The sequence below is a fragment of the Astatotilapia calliptera genome, chromosome 18, assembly GCF_900246225.1.
Source record: "Astatotilapia calliptera chromosome 18, fAstCal1.2, whole genome shotgun sequence".
Taxonomy (NCBI): domain Eukaryota; kingdom Metazoa; phylum Chordata; class Actinopteri; order Cichliformes; family Cichlidae; genus Astatotilapia; species Astatotilapia calliptera.
In genome coordinates, this window is record NC_039319.1 from 22562988 (window position 1) to 22590888 (window position 27901).

The 27901-nt window shown below is 39.4% G+C and overlaps 1 protein-coding gene across 1 annotated transcript in view; it reads left to right on the plus strand.

Moving 5' to 3' along the window:
* Positions 1 to 27901, plus strand: part of LOC113011309 (calsyntenin-2-like) — a 154377-nt gene that overhangs the window by 953 nt on the left and 125523 nt on the right. The window lies entirely within an intron of this gene.

A 27901-nucleotide genomic window follows, 5' to 3' on the forward strand; every position in this document is an offset into this window, starting at 1 on the left:
CGTCTTCACCCTGTGATACTCACATCTTTCTCCATCTCTCTTTCTCCGGCTCTCTCCCTCTCCCTCTCTCTCTCTCTCTCTCTCTCTCTCTCTCTCTCACACACACACACACACACACACACACACACACACACACACACACACACACACACACACACACACACACACACACACACACACACACACACACAGTTCTGGCTGTTGTTGCCTATGAAGGGCAGCATTGGTTTACAGTTGTATTAATTGGGTCTCTGGAGTGAGAGTGCTGGGCTGACTGGCTGTCTGCGCTCAACCAAACATTATCATTATTTTTCTTGTTTATAAAAGACCTCCATATGGCCTGGAGCCAGAGGGAACGCTAACTAGGTTTAGATTAAGTTGAGAGAATTGACTGTTTTCTGTAGAGACTTCAAAGACTCATTACGTTTTCAAAGGTGAGTATAAAATGTGTGAACTCGGCTTTGATTGCTACGTATATAGTAAATCCGTCAGTCAGTGGTGACTATGCAGTGCATGCTTGGGTCGTAGCTCTCTTTTCTTTTTTTCATGCTTTAACACCATAATTTCACAAATGCATGTGAGGAAAAAAAGTAAAAGGTTTGAAAGGAGTTGTTGTCACACAATCTTGAACCTTTGGGAAGTGAAGTGTCAGCAGTTCATATCACTTTATTGCACACTTCTGCCAACAAATCTTCAATGCAAAGTAGACAATGGAACAGACACTCGTGCGAGCAAGAATCTATAATCAGTAAATTTTATCTTAGGGAATGCCCATACAAATACATTTTAATATCAACCCGTGTAGCTTTTGCTACATTATTTGGAGAAAAGCTCTTAGTCTTTGAATTCAGGTGTTTTCAGTCCCTTTGCTGCAGGTGTGGAAAATCACATACATCAAATTTCTCATCAAATTGTGAAAGAATGGGTTGTCCTTTAAGAGCTCATTAAGTTTGATAAGAGCCCAATGTTAAAACAAGTTAGTTTGTGATATCTCTTCCCTCTAGATATTCCACAAGCAGCTGTTAGTGGTATTATTGCAAAGTTTAGGAACCACAGAAACTCAACAGCAACTCAGCAATGAAATGGCAAACAATGGAAAGTTACAGTGCAAGATCATCAAGTGCTAAGGAGCAGAATCTGTAAAAGTCTCCAACGCTCTGCTGACTCAATAACTACAGAGTTACAAACCTCCTCTGGCATTAATATCAGCACAAAAACTCCTGGAGGGGCAATGTGTAGGTGGCCCAGTGTTTTTGTGTACATAGTGTAAGTTTATACCTGGTGGAAGTTTTGAAAATGCTTATGACACAACACAAAGAAAACGCTCCCGGATTTGGTTTTAGCCTGGATTTGCAGAAACTAAGAGGTTTTGAAAGATGAAGCAAATATGTGTATTTTTTTTCTTTTTGTCTGGGTATTTTTTCCACATTGCCATGTTTTTTCTGGCAGTGGATAATATTCCCCATACAGCTTTAAAATGTCATGATATTTTCTTTCCAAGCACTGAAAATCTGTCCTCTACGTATACTTTCAGTAACAGTTCCAGCTCATCATCTGACTTTGGTCCCAGCAAAGAAACCATGATGTACATAAAAGAACATGCATTTATATTAAAAAAAAAAAAAAAAAAAAAAAAGCTATTCAAGTGTAGAACCAGAAAGTAATATATCATCCTTTGGCTAGCTAATATAGGTATAGCATATCTCAGTTTTATTGTGCACTGCTCTATACCGCTCTTTGGCTGACTCATCTGTATCATTAGACCTTCTAGCAAAATATTCCCATTTTTCTCTTTTAAGAGTCCCACATTCCCACCGGGGCTTGGCATTTTTCTCAGTTCAGTTTCTTGCCTGCTCCAGTCGCTGTTATCATAAGTTATAGCGGCACATGTTTGGTATTAAAATATGAATCTTTGACAATCACAGTAATATTGCCCGACCTCAATGCAGTGCACAGTAACTGAAGGCCAAATATTGTCTACTAAACATTTAATGCAACATCTGAAATGCCTTTAAAAATGGTCTCTAAATGTCAATGCGATGTCCTAACACTTGACAAGGCGTTGTATTGTGAAGTACCGTTTTGAAAAAGAATAGATCAGGGCCTGAGAGTGCTGGTTGGATGTTTGCTTGTTGTTTAAACAGACAAAGAGCGATTTTTCTTTTGCATTCTTGTGCGTCTGTGCAGCTTCTTTGTATTTACAAGCTTCACAAGCTCAGCAGAACACATTATATACATGAAACAAAGGCTTTCAGCTGAATACCTTTACATAAGAAGTCGGGGAGAATAGACCAGAGCAGACGAGCGCCAAGAGAATCTGAAGGGTGCTGGGAGAGAGAGAGAGGGAGAGAACGGTAGGAAGAAATTGAAAACAAGACCAGATTTATGGGTGTCTTTTCAACAGAGCCATCCAGCTGCATTATCCCCGCCAGAACATAAATCGTGAAAGCGATGTGGAACGCAGAAGCATAACTCAGGTTTTCCTCTTCTGTGCAACGACTGGTGAAACAATGACTAGCGGGAAGTGCTCTGCCCATCCTGTCGCTCTTTTCCTCTTTACTGTCATTCATGCCCATTCTATTCCCTCTATTCCCTTTAATTCCCCATGTTTCTTCCCGGTTGTGTTTTCTCTGCCAGCCTCTCTCTTTCTTCCTTTGACTCTGTATCACTCTTCGCTGTTCTGCTCCGCTGAGCTGATGCGATTCAGAGGGCAAATGTCATAGAGAGAGAGAAGTGTTTCGTCATTCTCCTCCTCGCTTCTTTTTTCCATGCTTGAGCAGCCTTCGTTATGATTTCCAGAGGTAGCGCTGCTCCCTCGCTCTTTCTCTCTCTCTTTCATAGCCAGGATTCAATTCCAAAGGTTTATGGGCTCAAGTGAGATGTATAAATGAAGAGGCAGTCTTCTTTCTGTCTTACTTTGCCTTTTCTCATTTGGCGTGTGTCGCATTCTCACTCTATCCCGGCTACCTCTATTACTGGCCACCTCCTCGGTCCCATTTATATTTGCTCTCTTTCCTGTAGCTTGCACAGATTTGACTTCTGCTCTTTTATTTTCCCCTCAACTTTTCACCTCTCTGCTTTGCAATCATGTTTTCTAAATGAGAAGGTACAATATGTTTGCTGTGCGCAGTAACGGTTAGGTATTGACTTAAAAATGTCCTGAGCACCAACGTGTGAAGGAATGCTCGGTCTGACTCCTGCAGAGAGTATATGCAAATGAGGGTAGATATGCAAATAATGTCCTAATTTGGGTGTTAATTACTCAGCACAGCTAATTATAATATGTCTGATGAGGCGTAAGGTGGAGGAGAGGAGGGAAATGGAGGGGCTGCCATTGGATGATGTATGCACGGCGATAACAGTGTGTGTTTGTCCGGGTGTGAGGGGAGAGAAGTGCTGGTGTTTAGCACTGTGTGTATGCCAGTATTACACCAGCTGGTCCAATGGCCCCGGTGGGGCTTTCTGGTCAACACGGCTCAATATGTGGAGGATAAACATTGCATGCAATGCTGACTTCTGAAAGACAACCTCCTGCACTCTTCCCCTGTTATTTTACTAATGAAGTGACACACACATTCACACACCTAGACACTCCTGTACTTTAAAAAGTACAGGAAGCAAACACTTTATTTTTTTATTTACACACAGTAATTAGCAGCCACTGAGCTGGTGCTATAGAGGAGACTCAGAGTGAAAGATGAAAGAGGAACAATAATGTGCAGATGGATTTTCTACTGTAACAATAATCCATTTTTATTTTTCTTTCATTATCCTCTCAGCGTATGTTAGAAATAAGAAATATATGAGGCTTTATGACACATATAATCAACTTGGACCTCACATTTCACAAGATTGGCTTCATTTGTTTGTTGGCCTCAGTAAAGGCACCAGTTTGAGTAATTTGGACTTAATTACATCAAGCACCAAAGGCATTTTCGTTTCTCAAATGGTCAGAAAAATAACAATAAAATCCAAATTTATGTCAAATAAGGTAACACGATCATTTGCTTTGATGTGTCCACATTGATCGTTTTCACTGTTTACTGTTAATCCTCCGTACCCCCAGAAAAACCCAGATGTAAAGATGAAATCAATAACAAATTAAATGTATTAGAAAATACTTGAATTTCCTGGTAAATGATTCCAAACACAGGGGAAGTTCATGCTTAAAAGACTCAAGCTGCTTCTTCAAAAATAGCACAATGTGTGTACCTCAAGTCAGATGGTCATTAATCTTTTGGACATTAGCGCAGTGAACCAGAATGAAAGCTGCGAGCAGCAGTTATGAATCCTGTGACACTTTAGGTTCGTTCTGTTTGTGCTCATGTGTCACGTCTGCATGGCAGTTTTCTTTGAAACAGTCCTTGCCAGCAGAGTAAGACCGAAGTGATGCTTTTATCATCTCGGCTGACTGTGACAGTGATTGTGTTTATATTCCAGCCAGAGTGTAGGATTATAAATCCTTGACTCTTTTTGTTCATAACTAAATAAATGGATGCATTTATAATTTAGCAATTTAATTGCTTAAGTGCAATTGTTTCAGTGAGTAATTCTGTTGCTTTGATGGCTTATTTGTTCGTACTTACCTTTCAGGAAACATGGGAAACGTGGCTAAGTATTTGCAGAAAGAGTAAACAAAGTTTGAGTTCAAGTAAGCTGTGTTTTTAGTGCTTAGACAGCCATGCAAAACTACCAGTATTGAAATGGCTTGTCCTCAGTTAACATTTAAATAGAGCAATGTTGAACAGCGGCTTACAACTTGAACTGAAATGCCGTGCCTTTGCTGTGTCCCATGAGCCGGTGTCAGTAAAGCGTTATCAATTGTCTCTATGTACACAGGCCTAGCAATCCCTTATTAAACAATAGACTGTGGTCTATTGTGACTCATGATAAAGCCTGAAGTTATGAAGACATGCACCACTGCGTGCTGTTTTAATTATTATTCCAATACAAACTTATTAGCCTGCAGTGTGTTTGCACACCTAAAAAAATGTGTTAGCATTGTGGTGTGTGTTCAGTTCCAACCAAATATAATATAAACCCCCTACACACACACATACACGAAGAAACACACACATGCATACCCACTCACGCACACAAAGCTCTTTTCATGTTACCCCGAACTCAACTGAGTCATCTCCTTCATCTCTCTTTCAAGTTGTCTTGTGTGGGTCTCTTGTACAGTCAATCCAAAGCATCGCTATATGCTTTGAAATGGCTTTATGTTTGATTTTTTTATTGCTTCTGATTTCCTCTTGTAGAGACCGTGAAAGATCCTTGTATTTTCCTTTGTGAGTTATGACTGTGGGATATGGGTGAGGTGGGCTCAAAGTGAGACTGCACAGTTCAACATCATAGGTGCTCTGGGAAGCCATGCCAAGGGAAATTCTTTTAGGTTTTCTAATACTTTGTGTACAAGGCAGCTGAATGTGTGATTGAAAAACAAATCACTTTGAAAACAAAGAATACCTTGAGAAAAACCACAACTCTGTGTGTGTGCGAGAGAGAAGGAGAGACAAGAAAGAGCGAGAGAGGGAGTTTGTGGGCTTTTGCTCACACCTTTCGTCGGCATGCACGCACAGATGCATGCACCAGGTGTACCTGGAGCTACGATTGCTACTCAGTAAAAAGGGATCACAGGAGGTGAGGGGAAATGAAAGCATGTCGCTGAAAAGAAAGGTTTAATTTTCATGAGTCATCAGTCACAAGAGCTATCTGTTTCTCTTTATCGGTCTTCCACCATCCCACCTGTCTCTATCTGTATCATTGATTTTGCCACATATTCTCCTACTAGCAGCACATTATGAGTGAGCTTTGTGTGTGTGTGTGTGTGTGTGTGTGTGTGTGTGTGTGTGTGTGTGTGTGTGTGTGTGTGTGTCATTACAAATATCCCAACTTCAGATCACTTTCAAATTCCATTTTCTCCTTCCTTTGTAAAGCTGCCAGTCTGGGGCCTCACCTCACTACAGAGAGGTTGTTTTTGCCTCTGTCGCTGCCTTTCTTGTCTCCTCTTTTGTCCTCTTCCATTTCTTCTCCATATCCCCCTTGCTTGCCTTGTCTTCCACTGCCATTATAAATCATTTAGATGGTGTAGTTATAAAATGTAACTGTGTTTTGAGGTGACATTGCTGTGTTCAATTTTGTGTGTTCGTGCATCACTTTTGTACAGTGTGTCTCTTTGTGTGAGTGTGTGTGTGTGTGTGTGTGTGTATAATAGATTGTTTATGCAGAATCCCTTTATAGCAACTTGCTATTTACCAAGAGCTCTGCCTGAGATGCCGACAAATTTTGATGTGCTTCTTGAGTTTTGGGCTTGGATTTGTAAGGTTTGACCTCACTGTGTAAAGTGCCCTGAAATAGCTTATGATTTTGCAGCGCTTAGATAAACTCAAATAGACTGCGATGTTAAAGTTGCATGATTAGTTTTGTTACTTGAGAGTGTATGTTCTCTTGTATAACAACAGAGTTTGCAGTTTTCCCACTTTAATTTTCTCCCATAAAACAATAACCTCTTTGATGAAATATCAAAGGATTTCTTCTTTTCATTGATTAAAGTCTTGTTGGGCAAAATTTTTTTTACTTAGCTGCCTAATAACACACTCAAGTTTCAAAGTTGTATAAAGAAAAATAACCACAGCAGTAAACATCAAGGGCCATTTTTATATTATTGAACAGAGATAGGTGCCCTTTAATACAATTGCCTTTAAAATTTACACTTCAAAGAGTTGAGGACCCAAACCCGGGTCAAAGAAGACCAAGTAAACGTTCAAACTAGGGATGCACTGATACTGATGCTGGTATCGGGTATCGGGGCCGATACTGTAAAATGTGTGTGTACTCATACTCGTAAAAGTTAACCGATACCATGAACCGATACTAACTTATTTCATTAATCAGAGGGTGGCTTGTCATTTTTGTTGTAGTTTTTTAGATTGGCCACTAGGGGGACAACCCGCGCTAAACAGGCACGGGTTAGACGAGTCAGACTGGCCGCTCCAGATAAAAAAAGAGAAACTGGAGGCTGCTGTAGCTAGGCTAAACAAGATGTCAGCAGTGTGGACTGGAACAGCCAACTTTAACTCAGGTTTTGGAAAAGCGATGAAAAATGTCAAGAGAAAATCCACGGGCAGTTAAAATAACAGAGGCGCTGACTCATTTTATCGCTCTGGATGACCAGCCAATGCCAGTCGTGGAAAACATAGGATTCTTCTCAGCATACTCGAGCTGCAATATGAAATTCCCAGCCGCCCACACATCAGGGAGATAATGGTGCCAAAACCTTCTAAAGAGGTAAAGACAAGCAGTGTGTGCGCGATGTCAGTCCTTGGTTTAACGGCACAGTGGACTGATGATCCACGGGCAGATGGGGAGTTCGTTCGCCAATGCCAAATACTTTCGTTATTTTGTTTGTTTGTTTACAATAAAAAGTTTATTTTATTCTCAAACCTAATTTGTATTTATTTTCTTCCAAACAGAAGTGTTTATTTATTATTCCGAAAGCTTGAGACAGTGCCAATAGTTCAGTGATATTTTGTTAAATTACAATGTGGAGACTCTGCAATAATTTAACAGAAGTGTTTATTTTTCACTTGAAATTTTTTTGTGGTCATTTTTATTAAGATATTATTTATTATCGGCAGAGAATAAAATAAAACCTGTCTTTCAATTCATTGCATTTGTGTGTGTGTGTGGTAGAACTATCGGTTTTTGTACTCTGTATCGGCAAGTACTCAGATCCAAGTATCGGTATGGTATCGGTTTGAAAAAATTGGTATCGTTGCATCCCTAGTTCAAACCCTTTAATTTAAGGCTTAGAGTGCTACACAAATAGGCTGTCCATGAGGTAAACAACAGAGAAATATCAATGTTTTAAAAATGAATTCTGTACAATTATTCATCTAATGTTGAATAATAATGTTTTTATTACTTTGCTCCTCTGTGATTAGCCAAAGTGCCCATGGTTTCTGGGTGTGTGCGTAACTATATCAGCTGCTGCGTCTAGTAGATTTAAAATTGAGATGTTACTGTTTCTGTTTAACTTGATGAAGATGCAGTTTAATTGAACACCATGTGTTTGTTTTAAAGCACAGTTGTCTAATAATGTACAGGTTGGACACACTCACTCTTATGAATGATTAAGTGTGATCAAGCTTTTGACTGTATTTATGATAAAAGTGTAACTTGGACAGAAACAAGATTCCTGATTACCTGAAAATGTTGCTTTGATCTTGTTGATTAATGCAACACCAAAAGTCCAGTGTCTGTAAAAAGAAAGTATGTTGAGTTTGTCTGAAAGGTTAGAGGAACAGTCGTGATTCAGCTGAAGCTGTAGTTGTGTTGACACAATAGTTGTATTGTGTTTAAGCAGCAAAGCCTACAAAGCTCAAAGGTAGACCCTTTCCAAATCGTAGCCACGTTAATGAAATATTGTGGGAAAGAGCAGCACAGCATTCAGCATTTATATACACTCAACAAAAATATAAACGCAACACCTTTGTTACTGCTCCCATTCCCCATGGGATGGACGTAGAGACCTAAAATTCATTCCAGATACACAATATAACCATCCCTCCCAAACAGTGGTCACAAATCAGTCCAAATGTGTGGTAGTGGGCACATCTGCTATATTGAGATAATCCATCCCACCTCACAGGTGTGCCACATCAGGATGCTGATCTGACATCATGAGTAGTGCACAGGTGTACCTCAGACTGCCCACAACAAAAGGCCACCCTGGAATGTGCAGTTTTTTGCGCTATTGGGGGTCTGGGGACCCAGAACCGGTCAGTATCTGGTGTGACCACCATTTGCCTCATGCAGTGCAACACATCGTCGCATGGAGTCTACCAGATTGTCAATTGTGGCCTGTGGAATGTTGGTCCACTCCACTTCAATGGCTGTGCGAGGTTGTTGGATATTCATGGGAACTGGTACACGCTGTCGTATACGCCGGTCAAGCACATCCCGAACATGCTCAATGGGTGACATGTCCGGTGAGTATGCTGGCCATGCAAGAACTGGGACATTCTCAGCTGCCATCTGCCCTGAACAATGTGAACCATGATTCATCCGTGAAGCGCACACCTCTCCAACGTGCCAGACGCCATCGAATGTGAGCATTTGCCCACACAAGTCTGTTACGGCGACGAGCTGGAGTCAGGTCAAGACCCCGATGAGGACAATGGGCATGCAGTTGAGCGTCCCTGAGACAGTTTCTGACAATTTTTGCAGAAATTGTTTGGTTGTGCAAACCAATTGTTCCAGCAGCTGTCTGGGTGGCTGGTCTCAGACGATCTTGGAGGTGAACCTGCTGGATGTGGAGGTCCTGGGCTGGTGTGGTTACACGAGGTCTGCGGTTGTGAGGCCGGTTGGATGTGCTGCCATATTCTCTGAAACGCCTGTGGAGACGGCTTATGGTTGAGAAATGAACATTCAATGCACGGGCGACAGATCTGGTTGACATTCCTGCTGTCAGCATGCCAATTGCATGCTCCCTCATTGCTTGTGGCATCTGTGGCATTTTGCTGTGAGACAAAACTGCACATTCCAGGGTGGCCTTTTGTTGTGGGCAGTCTGAGGTACACCTGTGCTCTACTCATGATGTCAGATCAGCATCCTGATGTGGCACACCTGTGAGGTGGGATGGATTATCTCAATATGGCAGATGTGCCCACTACCACACATTTGGACTGATTTGTGACCACTGTTTGGGAGGGATGGTTATATTGTGTATCTGGAATGAATTTTAGGTCTCTACGTCCATCCCATGGGGAATGGGAGCAGTAACAAAGGTGTTGCGTTTATATTTTTGTTGAGTGTATTTACTAAGGTTAGAGTCATTATGCATATCTTTATCTAACACGTGTGTTGTCTCTGTAATGGAAGAATTCATGGTTAAACTAGTATTGCGTTCTATTTCATTTAACAAGTTAATAAAAGTTAATAAGGCCGACTGGGACTCTTCCGTGTGGAGTTTGCATGTTCTCCCTGCGCCTGTGTGGTTTCTCTACGGGGACTCCGGCTTCTTCCCACAGTCCAAAGACATGCCTGTTAGGTTAATTTGTGTTTCTAAATTGGCTGTCGGTGTGAATGTGAGCGCAAATAGTTGTCTGTGTGTCTGGACAAACCCGGTAAATTAATGTACTAAGACACACCAGCAGGAATGTGCCATCCGGCAGTATTCATTATTGTCACGTAGTGGAGGTAGGTGGACTGCAGCTTACACATCATCTCTTTAGTATGATCATTCCTATTACAGGGAACAGGTGGTGTTTGTTCCATTGTTTATGTTTCTGAGGCATTGCAAAGCCCACTTTGTAATGCAGTGTTTGTGTATTATAGATATATGTATGTACTTGCATTATGGTGACTTGGCAAGTTCAAGCAGGCACACAGTGCAAACACAAATACACACAGAAAATGCGCTAACAGTGAGGAGGTGCAAGTGAACACATAAAAGTTTTACAGGTTGAATCGAAGTAAACAGGGCTGTCTTTTATTGTGTTTACTGTATTTGCTGATTGACTCTGGAAACCCGGTCACAGGAAACTCTCTGTGTGCCAGAGGACAAAAAGACTGCACAGAGGAGAGTTGGGACTGTGTCTTGTTTTAGGTGCATGCTTTTGCTCCAACCAAATGAACACTTATTGGGGTTTGACAAACAAAAAATGGCACCTGGTGTTGGCACCTGGACACACACACACAAATTAATGATTCTGATTCTGCTAATAGGTTCAAGGCTATTTATCCACTAATGTTAGTTTTGGTTAATCAGAAGCACAAATATTTGGGTTTTTGACAATTCCTAGTTACTGTTTAACAAGAACATACATAATTACCTAATTTCATCACTCACTTAATAGTATGACGTATCCTCTGTTAATACACATGAAAGATGAAGTGTGGGCATAGGGTTTATTAGGCTGTTCTGATTTGTTCATTCTGCTGTTGGTTCACTTTCAAGCTCTCCTAACATTCAAACAGAAACTCCCTCTCAATGGAATAAGCAGAATTTTGACACTCACCACTGTTGTGTCAGCACAGCAGCATTTCTCATCGAGTTTTAATTTTTACGTACTCTGTTACATTAGCATTTTCTGCTGTCATTTTATTCTTGGTTCACAGCTTTTGCCATTACAACTTTGTTCTCTGTCAGCAAAAAATCCCATTTGCTCTGCAGAATCAGCATTGTGTTTGCACACTCTGATAACGGTGCTTTATGTGTGTGTGTGTGCTTCCAACTTTTTAAAAGTCATCATTTTGAATCAATTTACAAAATGAAACAATAATTTTATTGTAAGAGGGTCTTATTTGCAGTTCACACATAGTAAGGCCTTTGTGTATGTGCTGTTAATTTGTTTTGATTGAAACGCAGTGAGGTGCTGGTGTGCTGTGTTGGCCGAAAGCATGTTCTGTTATAATTTTGTTATTTATAATCTTCCTCCTTTAGAGTTTAGTGCTTTTTGTAATATTGTTAAAGCTACTTAGTGAAGCTTAGGTTGTTGCAACAATTTACTCACGGGCTACTTTGTGAGGTATACCTGTTTAACTGCTCGTTAATGCAGATATTTAGTCAGCTAATCACATGGCAGCAACTCAGTGCAATTAGGCATGTTCATATGTACAAGATGACCTGCTGAAGTTCACACTGACCATCACAATGACGAAGAAAGACGATTTAAGCGAAATTGAACATGGTACAGTTGTTGGTGCCAGATGGGCTGTCTAAATATTTCAGAAACTGCTGATCCACTGGGATTTTTCCACACAATCATCTCTAGGGTTTACAGAGGATAGACTAAAAAAGAGAAAATATCCTGGGTGAAAATGCTTTGTCAAATGGCCAGATCACACAGGGTGCCATTCAGTCAGCTAAGAAGAGGTAAAGAGTCTTGATTTCTGCTTTGATTTTGATGATAGGGTTAGAGTCTGACAATGAACTAACTGTACTCAAATGGCTACCACAGTCACCACATCTCAACCCAGTAGATGTGGATGTAGATTTGCATCCCATCCTGGATGCACAGCTGTCAAATCTACAGCCATGCTATCATGTCAATATAGACCAAAATCTGTGAGGAATATATCCGGCATCTTTTTGAATCTATGCCATGAAGAATTAAGACAGTTCTGTAGGCAAAAGTAGGCCCAACCTTGTACCAAAGTCTACCTTGGTAAAGCATCCAGTCAGTGTATAAGTACTATTTATACTATTTTCCGCTTCCCGCCTCAATTTGTGAAATTTTCTGATAAAATCACAAAGCATATGTTTAGATTTATTTTATGTTTTCACGAAGAAACAAAATAATTCTTTGTTCGTGTTAAAAAAATATTTTTCTCCAGTCAAACTGAAGAAATGACTGTCTTGCAAAGAAAAAAGCCAGGCAAGAATTCACAATGAAAGTAAAGAATGTCTTCTATAGTCTACCTGACATAATCAACTCACGAGTGAACTGGCAGTAAAATGACAAAGCTTTGTTTGTGGATTTCTCACCCCTACACAGTATCTATAGCACTTTTCCTCTGCAATTATAGTCAGTTTTCTTTGCAAGCAGACAATAATGTCATAGTGTGAAAAATATCTGAGAATAAGGACATTCTTAAAGCCGTTGACCTCTTTGGTGTGCGGGAAACCTGCAGTTAGCTGAGACTGAAGAAGTCACTTGGATGAGTGATGAAACGTTTTTTTTCACTGAAAACACTATGTTCAGATGAACAGAATAAACTTTTTAGGATTTCCTTATTGAGCATGCATCAAGACATACTTGATAATAAACTCCTGAGACTTAATCACTGACCTTTCTCTAAAGTCAGAAGCGAGCTTTTCTCCTACGCAATATTGGTTGAGAAAATGAAACTCTTCAGCCAATAAAAACTTTATAGCAACACTTTAATTTTACAATTTATTGCAACATATTGAAATACGTTGGACATTTACTAAGCAGTAGGTTGACTGTGCACATTTCCATGATCAGTGTTCCAATTGTAAGTCTGTTATGTTGTTTTCAGCATCATTTTCCAAGCTGAAGTCGCTGCAGTTTCGAACCTGTACTAACACTTCATTACATATGACCAAAATAGACATTTAGAGAGAGCAGACTGGGGATTCTCTAAAGCAAATAAGGAGGTAGTTGTGGGGGATCAAAAGGTCACCGATAGAAAAACCAGAAGTAAGGTGTGTGAAAGTGAGGGCACTGACCACAGTGCATTCATTTGGGACTCTCTTCGCCCCTCTTCTCCTCTTCATGGCCACTCAACAGTTATACTTTATCCAAATTGCCTGGTCAAAATTTGGTTTTAAGATGCCATCAATAGTGTAAATGCAGCGATGCTTACAAGCTAGGCCTGTAAATGCTCTTTGCCTTAATTGGACTTGAAAAAGTTATTTGTCTGCCTTGTGCTTCGTACTTTACCCTGAGACTGTCTTCTGGTTAAGAAAACTCAACAGGTTGTTTGTGCAAGACCCTTATTACAGCCTCCAGGTGCATACATTTTAAAACTAAGCAACTGGAACAGGTTTGTGTCCATGTTCTTTTTTCACCTAAACCATAATCTTTTCATAACTAAGTATCTTTAGTGAATAAATGTAACAATCGGTGATTACATTTAAAAATAGTCCTCCGAGAGACTTGAACCAAAGTCTGCTGGATGGAAGTCACGTGTGTCGTCCCTTTTAGATTGAAAAGTAGTCATACTGGTAGCGCCAAAGATGAAACATCATACAATATTAAAGATCTGCGGTGTTTACTTCTCAAGGTGATGTTTGCCTCTCCGGCATCATTTCTTTATTTAGACAGCAGCCTAGAGGAGCAGTGTGGAAGGGGGAACACTAGTAATTGCTTGGAAAGTCTTGACAAAAATTCACAGACTTGGATTTACCAGCTCTTACAGACCTTGTTTACTAGTATCATTATATTCAGAGTCTTATTTTAGTCCCGTGCTGTTTTTTTTCTGTCTTTGAGAAATGAGGTCAATTTTGTAGCTATGCTATGATTTAAGAAAAAAAAGGGGAGGAGGTGATGCTACCCTCTTCGTTATTGCAGAATATGTAATTCATCCCTGTTGTCAGATATTGATTTTTGGAGAAAAGTGATGATAAACAATGTTTTCTTTCCCACCCTGATCCCTGTGGTAGATTAAAACAAACTGCTGAGAGTAATATGACTTGGCTTAGTATTAAATTCTGAAAATGCCCTCCATGGTCTTCTGACTTATGACACTATGAAAGTGTAATACTCCAAATATATTGAAATCCCTCCTGAATCAACCTCACTACCCACATACTTTATGCTGAGGGGTGATGAAAACAAATGCCATGAAAAAAGTATTGGAGACTAAATAAAATTCCACATAAATATGGCTTTCCCGGCTTAGAATTACAGTTCAGATTGCCACTGGAAAGCAAAGTATTGAACTGTATATTATTAGAAGATGTCCAAAGGAGAACAAATAATGTTTAACATTCTTTGTCATTGCTTGCTGACATTTGCCGTATAGTCCTTTCAGTCCTCAGTCAATCCACATGTACAGCAGACTTGCTGAAATTGTCAAATAACAACAGACAAACTATTATTAAACTGTCCAAAGCTTGCAAAAGTCACCTCAACTGTCCTTCTGTGTATTGAATCTCCAGGCTTCCTTTCTTTCTTTGGTGTCTGCCCCCTGTGTTTTGAAAGAAGAAATGAAGGACAGCGATGCCTCAGAAAATACCAAAGAGAAGGAAAAGAATCAGACCAACAAAGACGAGGAGGCCTAAAAACGAGACAGTGCGGAGAGGATACAGAAGGCAAGGACAGATGAAAGGCGAGATGTTAGGAGAGAGGCAGAGATAAGCAAAGGAATGAAAAAAATGCGAGAATCATGACAGAAAGAGAAGGAAGATAAAGGGGGTAAGGCTGCATGGTGTGGCCATGTTTGCCATTGCCACTCATTGTTTGGCGGCGTGAGCAGTCTGTGGTTGGTACCAGGCCCCAGAGCGATTCATCATGATTATGTGCTGGTAGGCAGGTAATGTCACAGCAGGCAGGGCCAGGCACACCCGAGGTGGAGGCTGCCGCTATTTCTGAGCATCTGTCTTTTCCAGCCAGGATCTAGTTTGTCGCATCAGCCTGTGTTGTGTTTCTGCCGTGCCCCCTGGATGCCTTTTCTCTCTCTCTTTCACTTTCTGTTTTCTTTAATTCTCTTTGACTCGCACACACATCTGCTTCGTGGGCTGTTATAGTTGTTCTACAAGACCACATAGCAGATGTGCATGTGTTGCTTTTAGATTAACAAATGGACAGAATGTTTTGAGCTACTCTGTGCTGAGTAGCTCCCTAATCCTGTCTGGAGGAAGTAATTTAAACATACTTTTAAATGTTAGATTCTGCCTGCACCTGTTTGGCAATCACCTCCCCTCGTTTCATTCTCCCCTCCCTCTCTCTGCGTCTCGCTCTTTTTCGGTGACTTTCTATCTTGATACTTCTCGTATCGCTAAATTCTTCTGTGGCATTTGAAGTAATTTGAATTTCTAGCCTTGAAGATTTGCATCTCTTTTATGTTTCAGTCTTTACTTATCCCAGTCAGCCACCTTTTGCTTCTTCTAAAAACAGCCCGGCGTGCAGCGATGAACAGTAATGCTTGTTTGTTTAAGTGTTGGCAGTTTTGGGTATAATCCAGTCGGTGGTGGTTTTTAAGCTTGTGAAAGAAGTGCCACGTGCTTGTAACTTTTGTTTGTGTTTGCATGCTTGCAGTTTTTCATGTTCATCATACAGTTGTGGGTGTTGTTGGAGCAGAAAGACAAACACACTCACTCATACATAAACACAGTCTATGTTATGTATTCTTCTTGGCTTCCTGTACACCAAGTCTCTAATGCATTGTGTGGTGGCGGGGAAGTCTGAATGATTAATGGTCGAGTCTGTGGTGTGTCTGCTGAGGCTGCGACTACAACCAGTGTCATTCTCACTTGCTGCTGTCACTCCATGAATATTATATAGGTTAGGTCTTGCTTGCCTCAAAAATATGTCCACATCTGTTCGTCTACCACCAGTTGGACATGTTTTAAGGCAGTTTTAGGCAGTTGAGCCTTCACTAAGACAGGAAATTGCTTTAATAATAGTTTTGAAATATGGAAGAGAAGTTAAAAAAATCACTATAATATGGACTGGAGAGCTAAAAATACAGTGCAAGGATATTTTTAATAAAAATGGTATTAAAGTCAAGGGAGTCAGCACCTGATTTGTTGACATTTTGTGTGAAGGAAAAACTTAGACATGGACAACATGTTCTTGCACAGCACGGTAAGTTAAGTTATCATTGGTAATAGGGAGGTGATATGACCCAAAATTCATATCTCGATATTTTTTTAAGCCATAAGGTAAGAACAAAAAGAGAGTTCTTAGTCAAAGCTGTGTCCCAGATGTCACACAGGCACTTTTATTAACATACAGCGTAGATGTACATGAAAAAATTACTCAAAAATAAATTCTGAGCATTTATTAAATAATAATGTTCCATAAATAAAAGAAAACAAGGTTGTTTTTGTGCATAACAAAAAGCTCACAATTGTGCAGTCAAAATGTAAACTAAAAGATGCTGAGTATAATAACAAAGACAGATTTCACAGCTGCTCTGTTCCCAAGTTCTACTGCGTGACTGACAGCCTGGAGTTTGAAATCCGCTTAGTAACCGTGTCTCTTAACAGGTGCCATTTATGGTCCCTGTACACACACAATACGGTAATATTACGTTGAAGCACAGTACGTATCACTCCGCGAGGCTCCTCTGTAGCCGTAATGCTCCGACAATCCATCAAGCGGCCAAAGTTGTACTAAAACATTTTTTGACAGATTGCTGAGCGCCGTGTACCACACAAAATCGGTTCGTGGTCATCAAGCACAACCAGAATTCATACATAAGGCGCACTGTCAACTTTTGAGAAAATTAAAGGATTTTAGGCCGTGCAGCCCCAGTGGGCTGCATGGCGTTAGTGTGGTTAGCTCGTTAGCACGGTTAGCTCGTTAACACGTTGACGCTGTCCAGCCCCACACACGGGGCGATCCGCGGTAACTCGTTAACGGAGATTTGCCGTGTCCATCTTGTCGTTGCCTGCAGGTGAAGCGACGGGGGAAGGGGAGTTCTGTTCAGTGAAGGAGAGGCGAGGCAGAGTAACGTTGCGTAGAGACAAAAGTGGATGAAAGAGAGGCAAACTTGCGGCTCCACAAGTATAGTTATGACTTAACACAGACTATGTCGATATAAACGATATTGTCACATCTTATATCTCGTATAAAAATATATCGATATTTTTTTTAAAACTCGATATATCGCCCAGTCCTAATTGGTAATGTTTGGTACAGATTTTTTTTTAGCCTTCATTGTTGTCTGTTTAAAGTGCACCTGGCTAATCAATGCAGGCTGCAAACCAGTTATTGTTTGATCCATATCTGACATCTGGCCTCTTCAGTTTTTGACTTTGTAACTCCCCTCAGCGACATAGCCAGGAACGTCATTATGAAACACTATGTGAAAGTCTTCTTTACAAGTAACTTGTATATGTATAGGTGTCCTTCACTGTAAGCTACCTATTAATATGCTGCAGTACTTTATTCACTATTGACTCATGAATTATTTCTGAAGATGGATCTGGCGTAGAACACAAGAAGGCTTAAAATAAGAGATGGAAATTACCACTTCATGTTGACTATGTGTGTTAAACCACTTGTCCAACCGGGGAGGTACTGTCAAAGTCATCATCTACTATAATCACTTAGTTGACAGTTTACATTACTGAAAAGTATTAGAGTGTCAGCGTGCTGCTATGTGCCTCCAGGTGCTCTGGAATATGATTACCTGTCTGTAGAGTTGCTTTGTCAGCAAAATCTTAGAGGGAAACGAAGCAGAACAACATTGAATTTTTTTTATGTCGTCACATCTTCCGCTTGGACAGCTTTTTAGCAGAATGTTTATATGTGCACTTCTCTCTTTGAAGTAGTAATACACAGTGAAAGCCGGTGTTGTTTTGCTTTTTTAGATAATACTGGCTTCCCAAATGGTATTCCCAGGCAGTCTCCCATCCAAGTACTAACCAAGCCCAGTCCTGCTTAGCTTCCGAGATCAGACGAGGTCGGGCGTGCTCAGGGTGGTATGTACCCCGCCTCTCGCCCTACGACAGCTGGGATAGGCTCCAGCGCCCCCCGCGACCCTGAAAAGGATAAGCGGAAGCGAATGGATGGATGGATGGCTTCCCAAATGTTCATATTTTTTCCTTGTCTTTGGACAGCTAAACACATAAACAGAAAAATTAAGGCTCTGTGATAATGATGACTTAGATTCTATACTTAACAACCATAATCAGCACCTTTGAACCAGCCCTGCGCTGCCTTGGTGCCTACACTGCTCTTCATTTGGCTCTTTCTACATTATTTTGTCAAGTGTATGTAAGTCAACTAAAACCATTGTCTACAAAGTAACTGAAAGACAAGGTTTTATGTTGAAAGAAACCATAAATAACATAGCACTTCCTAATTCACTAACTTTACACCATTACACGCTTTCCTCCTTGTCATTTTCTTCACTCTTCAGCTCCTTAAAGTCCTTCTTCCATCTTCAAAACAAACTCTCTTCACTGGTTAGTACATTTCCATCTCTGTCCTTAATCATCCTAACCTGCTGCACATCCTTTTCTATTCACTATAAGCCTTTTCCTTTGCCACTTTGTATTCTTTCCTCCATCTGAGGATGCATTTACCACTTTCTTGGTGGTATTGCTCAGGACTTCAGCTGTCATTTGGTAACACTTCCCTACCACCCAGAACCTGTCTAAACTGTCTGTGAGACATTCTTCCTTCTTCAACTCCCACAATTTAGCCCTAGCTTCTACCCTCACTTGCTTCCTTTTGATGATTTCCATATTCTCCCCAGACACCACTTTACAGTCTTGTATTGCTTTCCGATTGCACCTTCTGTACAAGATGTAGTTCACCTGTGTGCATCATCCTCCAATCTTATATGTCACCCTATGTCCATCTGCTTTAAGGATATGCTCATCATGGCAATTTCCATTTTACAAAATCCACCAACATCTGCCCTTTTGCACCTGTGTTGGCCAACAGCACAACAGACAGTATTTGTGAGACATTCTTGAAAACTTGGGCACCGAAAAAAGTAACATAATGGAGCAATAAAAAATTAAATAAAAACAATAAATCTGAAGCCTACATATTTTATTGAAAGACCGCAGGTAGAGTAAGTCATTTTTTATCAGGCTTTGTTTTGATCACAAATATATGCCTGCTTTTTGAGTGACTTTATATTGTTTTTCCTGAATAAACCAAGAAGCTATTGGAAGAAAAGAAGTTTTTGGCTTATGAAACAACATCTGCGAAGAATGTATTAATTATTTCTTTATTATTTAGACTCTACAAAGGTAATATTTTAGAATAAATATGAGTAAAATTATATCTATGTCCATGACTTGTAATTTTGCATTAAAAACCATTCAATGTTATGATGGTTAAGCTGACTCCAGAACAGTTTTGTTCTTTTACCATCCCATTAGTTCAAATTACCAATCTGGTTTAAAGCATATATGTCTTTCTTCTACATGTAATAGCCTTGTATTTCCTGATTTATCCTTAAATACATCTTTAAAAAAATAACTGATCTGGTTTACATTATATGTAACTTTTAAAACTCCAATATCAGTCATCTTTGTTCATCCATGAACTTTCTCTGAGGTCTTTCCCAGATGCCTGAAAGCTACATCTTTAACACTCACTGTCCAATATATCCATTATCCCTCCTCTGCACATGTGCAAATCATTTGAGCATTGCTTCTCTAGCTTTGTCTTCAAAATGCTCAACCTGAGCTGTCTCTCTGATATATCCATGTCTAATCCTATCCCTCCTGGTCATCCAAGCTCCGCCTCCTATCTCTCTGTCAGAGCAACTGTCTCCAAACCATACATCATAGCAGGCGTCACTGCTGTCTTCAATTTCATTAAAGGGTAAATGAGTTAACATTACATCATTACAGTAAATGTATGATTTTAAGGGTAAAATGTTGCATATTTAATCTCATAGATGAAAAGAATAGGTTAGCTATAGTCCAATTAAAAAAAACTGCAATCTAAACTAAAATGGGATGTAGTTGAGTATTAAAAACAATTCTTGTTATGTGTTTTCCAAGCATGTTCCCGCAATCATAAAAGTTGTGCGAGGTCAAAGAAATGTTGAAGAAAAAAAATGCAAACGAGGCTAAGTGATTGTGTAATAAAACAGCAGATTTTAAACAAAGAAAGAAATCCATTCTAACAATCACAACAATGAAATGAAAAGGTCATAAGACTGATATTGGTCCATCACGTTCCTGTCCACTTATGTCGACAATTCTGAAAAGTAAAGGCCTTACTCAATCAAGCAAAGACTGGTGATGGACGCCTTGGTAACGTGTATATCCCAACTAGTTGGCAAGTGGTTGCAGGAGGTTGCGTGCTTTCACTGAGGAAAAACTTGTTAACTACTTGCAAAATGTGACAAGTGTGACAAAGTGTGCAAAATTGGAAGCTGAGACGGTTCACCTTCAAAGTTAAAGTTTCAAAAGGTACAACTTTTACTTTGCAGTTGACTAGTCTTGATAACTTTTCCTGACTGGTTAGTTTGAATTTGTTTCCTGAAAAATCTGTATTGTTCATGTAAGTTACAGCTTGTGACCAAAGCAATCACCTAGAGCTTTTTAGTGCAGCATCCACTTTGCAACAATTTTACCCAGCCATAGCAAGCTACCACTCTCAAACTGGTCACGGAAAACATATTTTTCCATCCTGACCAGAAGTTGTCAGGGGGTTGCCAACCAGTCTTGATGCCTGTGTGATTGAGACCTAAGATTAACATAATATGTTAGGCTTTGGATCTATCTCTTTCCCCTCTTAAAGATGGGTTCAGTGTATCTGACACTAAAGCAAATAAATAGGAATCATCAAAATAGCTTTTTTTTTGCATTTAGATAATTCAACCAGCTCTTATCACAGTTGCCACTTAGATGCTTCCAGGTCATTTGACTCAGGAATCTTCCTAAGCTAAAAAGATTATTCAGCCTCAGTCCCAGTGTTGAAATGTATGAATTAATCATGCCCACAAGATTCCTGTACACGTCTAGTTTATCACTTTGGAATATTGGAAGTCAGCCATAGCCTTCTCTTCAAGCAAAGAACATAAAAAGGTCTAAGCTTATCAGAGTTTTTAATAGATGAAGCACATTTGCCTTAAGTGCCTTAAAACTGATTAGCTATTCATCGTGCTTCACCCCTGTTAAGGCTTCAAACCCCAAGCTACATATCACTAATGCAAAACAGTGCGAGAGGGTGATCAAATTCAGGAATGGTAAAAACTGAAACATCTTTCAAGTCCTAATTTGAGCAGATGCTGAATGAAAAACATTGTCACCCCACTGCTTTTATGTCCATAAACACAGTAAGAAAATACAGAGCATCCTTCCTTTCACTGATAATGGCACCATTTTATTTCAAGCAGTTAATGGGCTATTTGGACATGGGAGTTGTTGTGGAGCATTGAAAGGAAACAGCTGTGATTACCTTGATCATAGTCATTTAACTGAATATTATCAGGCTTTTTTTCTCTGTGAGTACCATGTCAACAAGAGACATTTACTGAACCTGTTCCTTCTAATACTCAGGTTAAAGGGGTGACAGTTTTCACAAAATTTGTTTATAGTGTCTTAAATATTGCCGTTGTTTATACCTATGTCTTTAAACGCCCTTGTGTATTATCGGAAAGCATGGTGTCCGTCTCACAGTAATAAACAACTTATAATCGGTGTCATACTCTCCCGTACATACTCATCTTCCTCTTTATATATTTAAATTCACAAGGCCATTTTTGGATTTTTACTCAAAAGTGAACTAGTTACTAACGTGGCTTTTCTTTCACTTCACAAGTGGTAATACCTGGTCCTTCAATTGCTCTTTCAAATTGTATTTAATTTTTCAGCTAATTAAAAAGAAAATAAATGAAGCTTAGCTTTAGAGGGGCATGAGGGATCCGTTAACGCACTACTTAAGAAGTGTGATCTCTTGCAGCCAGCTTATTGCTGTGTGAAGAGAGAAAACGTCAAACTTTCAAATGAAAATCAGTTTCCACGGATAAATACTACATGAAAACTTATAATCAGAAACCATGAAAACCCTCTTTGTATATTTCAGATACTGCTTTGGTTCAGTGATATTTTTTGTACATCAAGTAGAAACTCAATAAAAAATGATAACATTATTAACTGCCTTAATAGTTGGACTGTTCTATGTTTTTAAATGTCAAATGTATTACATAGACAGTTTGAAACACAATTTCTGAACATTGTAGTTATTTTATTAGATATTACAGCTCTGTTCTACAGTATTAAATTAAATGTTGAGGAGGAAGAAAAGATAGTGAGCTTTCAGAAATCCTTCCTTGTGTGATTGTTTTGTGACACTAATGGACGATATTTGCAGCCTTATGAAAAAGTTCACCACACGATTAAACCACTTGTACAGCCAGCTTTAGCAGCAATAACTTAAGTAATAATTTTCTGTAGGACTTTATCTGTCTCTCATATTCTTGTGGAGGAATTTTGGTCCACTCCTCTTTACAACATTGCTTTGTTTTATTGAGATTTGTGGCCATTTGTTTATGCACAGCTCTGTTAAGATCCCACCACAGCATTTCAGTCAGTTGGACTTTGAGTGGGCCATTGTAAAACCTTAATTCTTTCGTTTCTTTTTCAGGCATTGTGTTGTACGCTTGCTGCTATGCTTGGGATCATTTTCCTGGTGTAAGGTTAGATTTCAGGCATGCTGTCAGACAGATAGAATACTACAGGGTGGGCCATTTATATGGATACACCGTAATAAAATGGGAATTGTTGGTGATATTAAAGTCCTGTTTGTGGCACATTAGTATATGAGAGGGGGCAAACTCCTCAAGATGGGTGGTGACCATGGTGGCCATTTAGAAGTCGGCCATCTTGGATACAACTTTTGTTTTTTCAATAGGAAGAGGGCCATGTGACACATCAAACGTATTGGTAATGTCACAAGAAAAACAAGTTCATGCAGAAGATTTTGTTCAGTGATGAGGCAAACTTTTATGTGAATGGTGAAGTTAACAAACAAAACCACCGCTATTGGTCTGACACTAACCCACATTAGATGGATCCCTCCAAGACTGTTGGAACAACAAAAGTGATGGTTTGGTGTGGTATATGGGATACAACGATAGTGGGTCCATCCTTCATCAATGATAACTTTAAGGCCACTGGATATTTGCAATTGCTACATGATGATGTGTTCCCCTCTTTATGCACTGAAGCTGGCACGTTCCCTGAGTTTTTCCAGCAAGATGGTGCACCACCACATTATGGGTGCCAGGTCCGAGCATTCCTAGATGAACAGTTTCCGTGGATTGGTCGTCGTGGGCCAGTTGAAAGGTCTCCCGATCTGACCCCCTTAGACTTTTATCTTTGGGGTCATCTGAAGGCAATTGTCAATGGTGTGAAGATACGAGATGTGCAGCACCTGAAACTACGGATACTGGATGCCTGTGCTGGCATTTCTCCTGCAGTGTTGCTATCAGTGTGTGAAGAGTGGGAGAAGAGGGTTGCATTGACAATCCAACACAATGGGCAGCACATTGAACACATTTTATAAGTGGTCAGAAACTTGTAAATAACTCATGAAAGAATAAAGTTACGTTGAAACCAAGCACACCATTGTTTTTCTTGTGACATTACCAATAACTTTGATGTGTCACATGGCCCTCTTCCTATTGAAAAAACAAGTTGTATCCAAGATGGCCGACTTCTAAATGGCCACCATGGTCACCACCCATCTTGAGGAGTTTGCCCCCTCACATATACTAATGTGGCACAAACAGGACTTTAATATCACCAACCATTCCCATGTTATTACGGTGTATCCATATAAATGGCCCACCCTGTAGAATACTTTGATATACTGAGGGGTTCATAGTCAGCTCAATTACTGCAAAGTGTCCACAGTCCTGTAGCTGCAAAATAAGCCCAAACCACCCCTTCACCACTGTCCTTGAAAGCTGGCATGAGGTGTTTGTGCTCATATACTGTATTATAGCCAGACATCCCCACTTTAAGAAACAAGATTAGCCCTCATTTATTAATATTTTCATTGACAAAACAAGTGAATACACTAAATTACTGTTCGATTTTACCGTACATGGTGTGTATTTTTACACATGGGTGTGTTAGTGGATCAGATGCAGTCTACACCAACAGGCTTGTGCAATCTGCATACTGTATACCACCAGACTCCCTCTATATAAGGAAAAATGTTCCTCCAGGTAAAAAATTGAAAGTGGTGACAGTGTTATAAGTGAGAATTCTGCACCTCTAAGGCAAGAAAGCTGCAGAATGTTAAACTGGAGAAACTGAAACAACAATGTCTGAGGAGGAACCTACAAAAGGCGCACCTTTCCAAAGTGTTTCCACTAGAGTGATGATGGGTTCACAAAACAAACATGAAAACAAAAACAAAAAACCAGATAAACAAACAGACAAAAAACAAATGCAAAGTTCAGGCTGAAAGAATGGAGGTTCTGAAGATTTCTTTACCCGGAGACACTTCACTGAGGGTCAAGTAAAAAAAGAGGTTCAGGCATCAATGTTCATATGAGCATTACAGCCCATAAGAAAAAGAGGAAAACAGATGGAGGACAAAGGAGCACATGATCTATCAGCCCAAAGAATGATCAAGATAAGATAAAGAATATTAGAATATGTTTACATTAAAAGCTGACAGAGTAAATGTTAAAGACTTTGTGAAAGGGATGTCAGTTATCCAAGCTGTCCAAGGTATATATTAAAAAAATTAAAATCCCAAAATTGAAACTGAATACCCGTCAAACTAATAGATATTCTAATAGTCTTGGAGTCCAGCTCTTTCCTGCATAAATCCATTCCCCTATAAAGAAATGAGAGCAACAGTTGCAACACTACAAAGAGAGACTCACATTCAGACTGAGACAGAGAAAGGCTAGCAGGTGGTGGGAAGACAGACAGCACAAACTGTGAGGATGGGAAGGGCATCCAATGTTTGACTTTCAAAGAGTCAGAAGGACAGAGATAGACAGCACAAGCAGATGAAACGTTGCTCTCAAAAAACAAGCACACATACAAATTGGCACACTTCAAGGATAAGAATTCCCATTAGAGTTATTTTTGGGTGGTAATTGCTTTCAGCTGACTGAAGATAATGACACAAAAAAAAGCAAAATATGAGCATTTAAAAGTGAGTTCTCTTTTGATCTTATACCAAGTAATAGAAATGATAATATTAATTTTTTTTCTACCAAAAAGAAGTCTAATCTTTTGAGGAAAAACTCCTAACATTAATCGTCTAATAGTGTTTTGCTGGGAATAACTTGAGTCCTGCATTTATGTGGATGTTATTTTGACATATATCATCCAGCTAAACACTGATGGAGGCCAAGAATTTCCCTCTAGCAGGCAGGACAATGTACCTAGCCACACTACAGACACTGCTTGGGGCTGTTAGTTTTTCTTGGGCTAGTGTTGCCACTCTAAAAGAAAATAAAACTTTCATTGTGGCTTGCCAAAGGCTCGCTGCTCCTTTATGCCTGTTTAAATTTATTTATTTCCCAGTTTGCTTTGCTGCAAAATGCTGACTGTACAGGACTGCCTAACAAGCCTAATCTAGTTACCAAGTCTAATCTAATTTGCTATCTTTAAACTGTACAGGTAGCAAATTTGATGCAATTTTCTAGGGGAAAACACAACCTGGATGGATTTGTAATAGGGTGAGGTTAATACAAGGGCAGCTGACTTTGGCAGTGCATTTGTTTTTATAACAGGTTCACCCTGATCATTGGGTTTTTTGTTTTTTGGGTTTTTTTTGCTGGTATATCTGGTAGGGGAAAACAGCTTTGTGTCCTGTGCACATACAGTAGTTCAAGCCAAAAATATACAACAACATGTAAACCTCAGATTCTCCCACTGAAAAAAACCCTTTGATTTGTATATAAATGTCCCAAAGGCAAAATATCAAAATATGATGGTTATGAATCTATTTTGGATGCAAACTACACACCCTTCTCTGTGTTCTTCCTTCCCTTTTCTTCCTTGTGATATTTCTCTGTCTGACACAAGATAAGAGCAAAATATATTATTGGACAACTGAGTGATTTCTGATTTGATTTCCTTCCTGGAAGAACGAGTTAGGCAGACCAAAACAGCACACGAGAGGAAAAGAAATAATCCTCTCCCCCTCCTTGCTTTGCTTCCTTCCTCCTAAAATGCTGTTTCTTTTCCTTTGTTTGTTTCTTCACTCTGAGTGTTGTGTTGTCACAGTTAGTATTTTGGTGATGGGTTGTCTCGTTGTTGTAGAGTTTGCAGATGCTCTGTTTATTTCACTCATCAGTCGAGTTAAAATTAAGAAAAATACAACAAAAAATCCTTTTCATCTCAGCATGCTGCCACTGCCTAACCACAACTTAATTTGCTTTTCCTTTTTAACTTTTAATTTGTTTTTATTAGTTTCCTTTTTATCACACTTTGCATAAGCTTTCTTTTGTGGATTTGATTGCCAATTAGGAATTTTTTGAAGTATGATCGAGCAGCTCTGAAACTTAGTATTAGTGTGTTTTTGTCAGCTCATGTTCACGAGTTATAGAAAAGTACAGACTGTAATTTATCATCTCAGTCATGTTTCATTGTTGGGGTTAACACATAGTCACAATTATTGATGCTCTGTGTGGAAAGTAAAGTTTCAAGTATTTTATAAGCCTAAATGAAAGACTGCTCCAAACAGCTGGAAGCAACAAATATTACCTAAGCTCCTATGTTTTGCCAGAACCAGATTATGCTTATTATTGGTGATTCTCATTAATAACCTTTTACAGACAGGTCCTACAGCATAGGACCTACGCTATGTGCATATTATGTGCAGGCAGGGTAGAAACCCTCGGAAAGATGGAGGAGGCAGTTGCCATTTTTCATTATATTAGAATCTTTAAGTATACCCCATTTGAATGTCTGTCATCGTAAATTTAAATTATACATCATTATGGTCACTGTGATCAAAGATTTTGGTGCCCTATGCAAAGCAAGTGATGTTGATCCGTTCCTTTACGGTGATTTACCTTCAGTAAATTGACTATCAATGAATAAATTCCTTAGGCACATCAAACAAATAAAAAGAAAAATTATTTAGTATTTGTACACTGGACATTTTAACAAACTTGTCAGACAGTTAATTTCCCTGATAAACCCCCTCTTCATTGCAGTGTTGATTTTTAAAAAAGCCACGTTTGTGTTATTGATATCTTCCAGTATCAGAGGTGAAGGGTTGAGAGGAGCGAGGGAAAATTAATAACAAACCGCAGGAGTGCATAGCAGAGCCATTGATCATTTTCAACAGGCTACAGAAAAAAACATGTTGCCTTCTGCATAAATAAGTGATCTACAATGAGAAATACAACATTTACATAGATAATAAAATTACTTGTCTTGAGATAAGGCTGGAGCTTCCTCTTTTTTAATTCATGGCTGATTTCCCCCCCTCTCATGCTTCTTTATCTCTTGCTTTATTTCCATTCTCAAGTCTTTCACTCACTCTTGTTCTTGCTCACCCTTACACAACATCCTCATTGAGGCTAAAGAGTCTTTTTACATAATTTCCTTTGGAAAACACTGCCACAAGGAAGAAACTTCCGGTGTTATGTTAGGGATTTTAACTCAGAAATGGAATATTAAATTAAAACGTGAACTGCCACATTTTTCATTCAGTCTTTTTTCTCTCTTACTATAAAAAATAATCATGAAATGATGACACAAATGTGTCAAAATGAAGCACTTTCTCCTTTAAACCTTTAC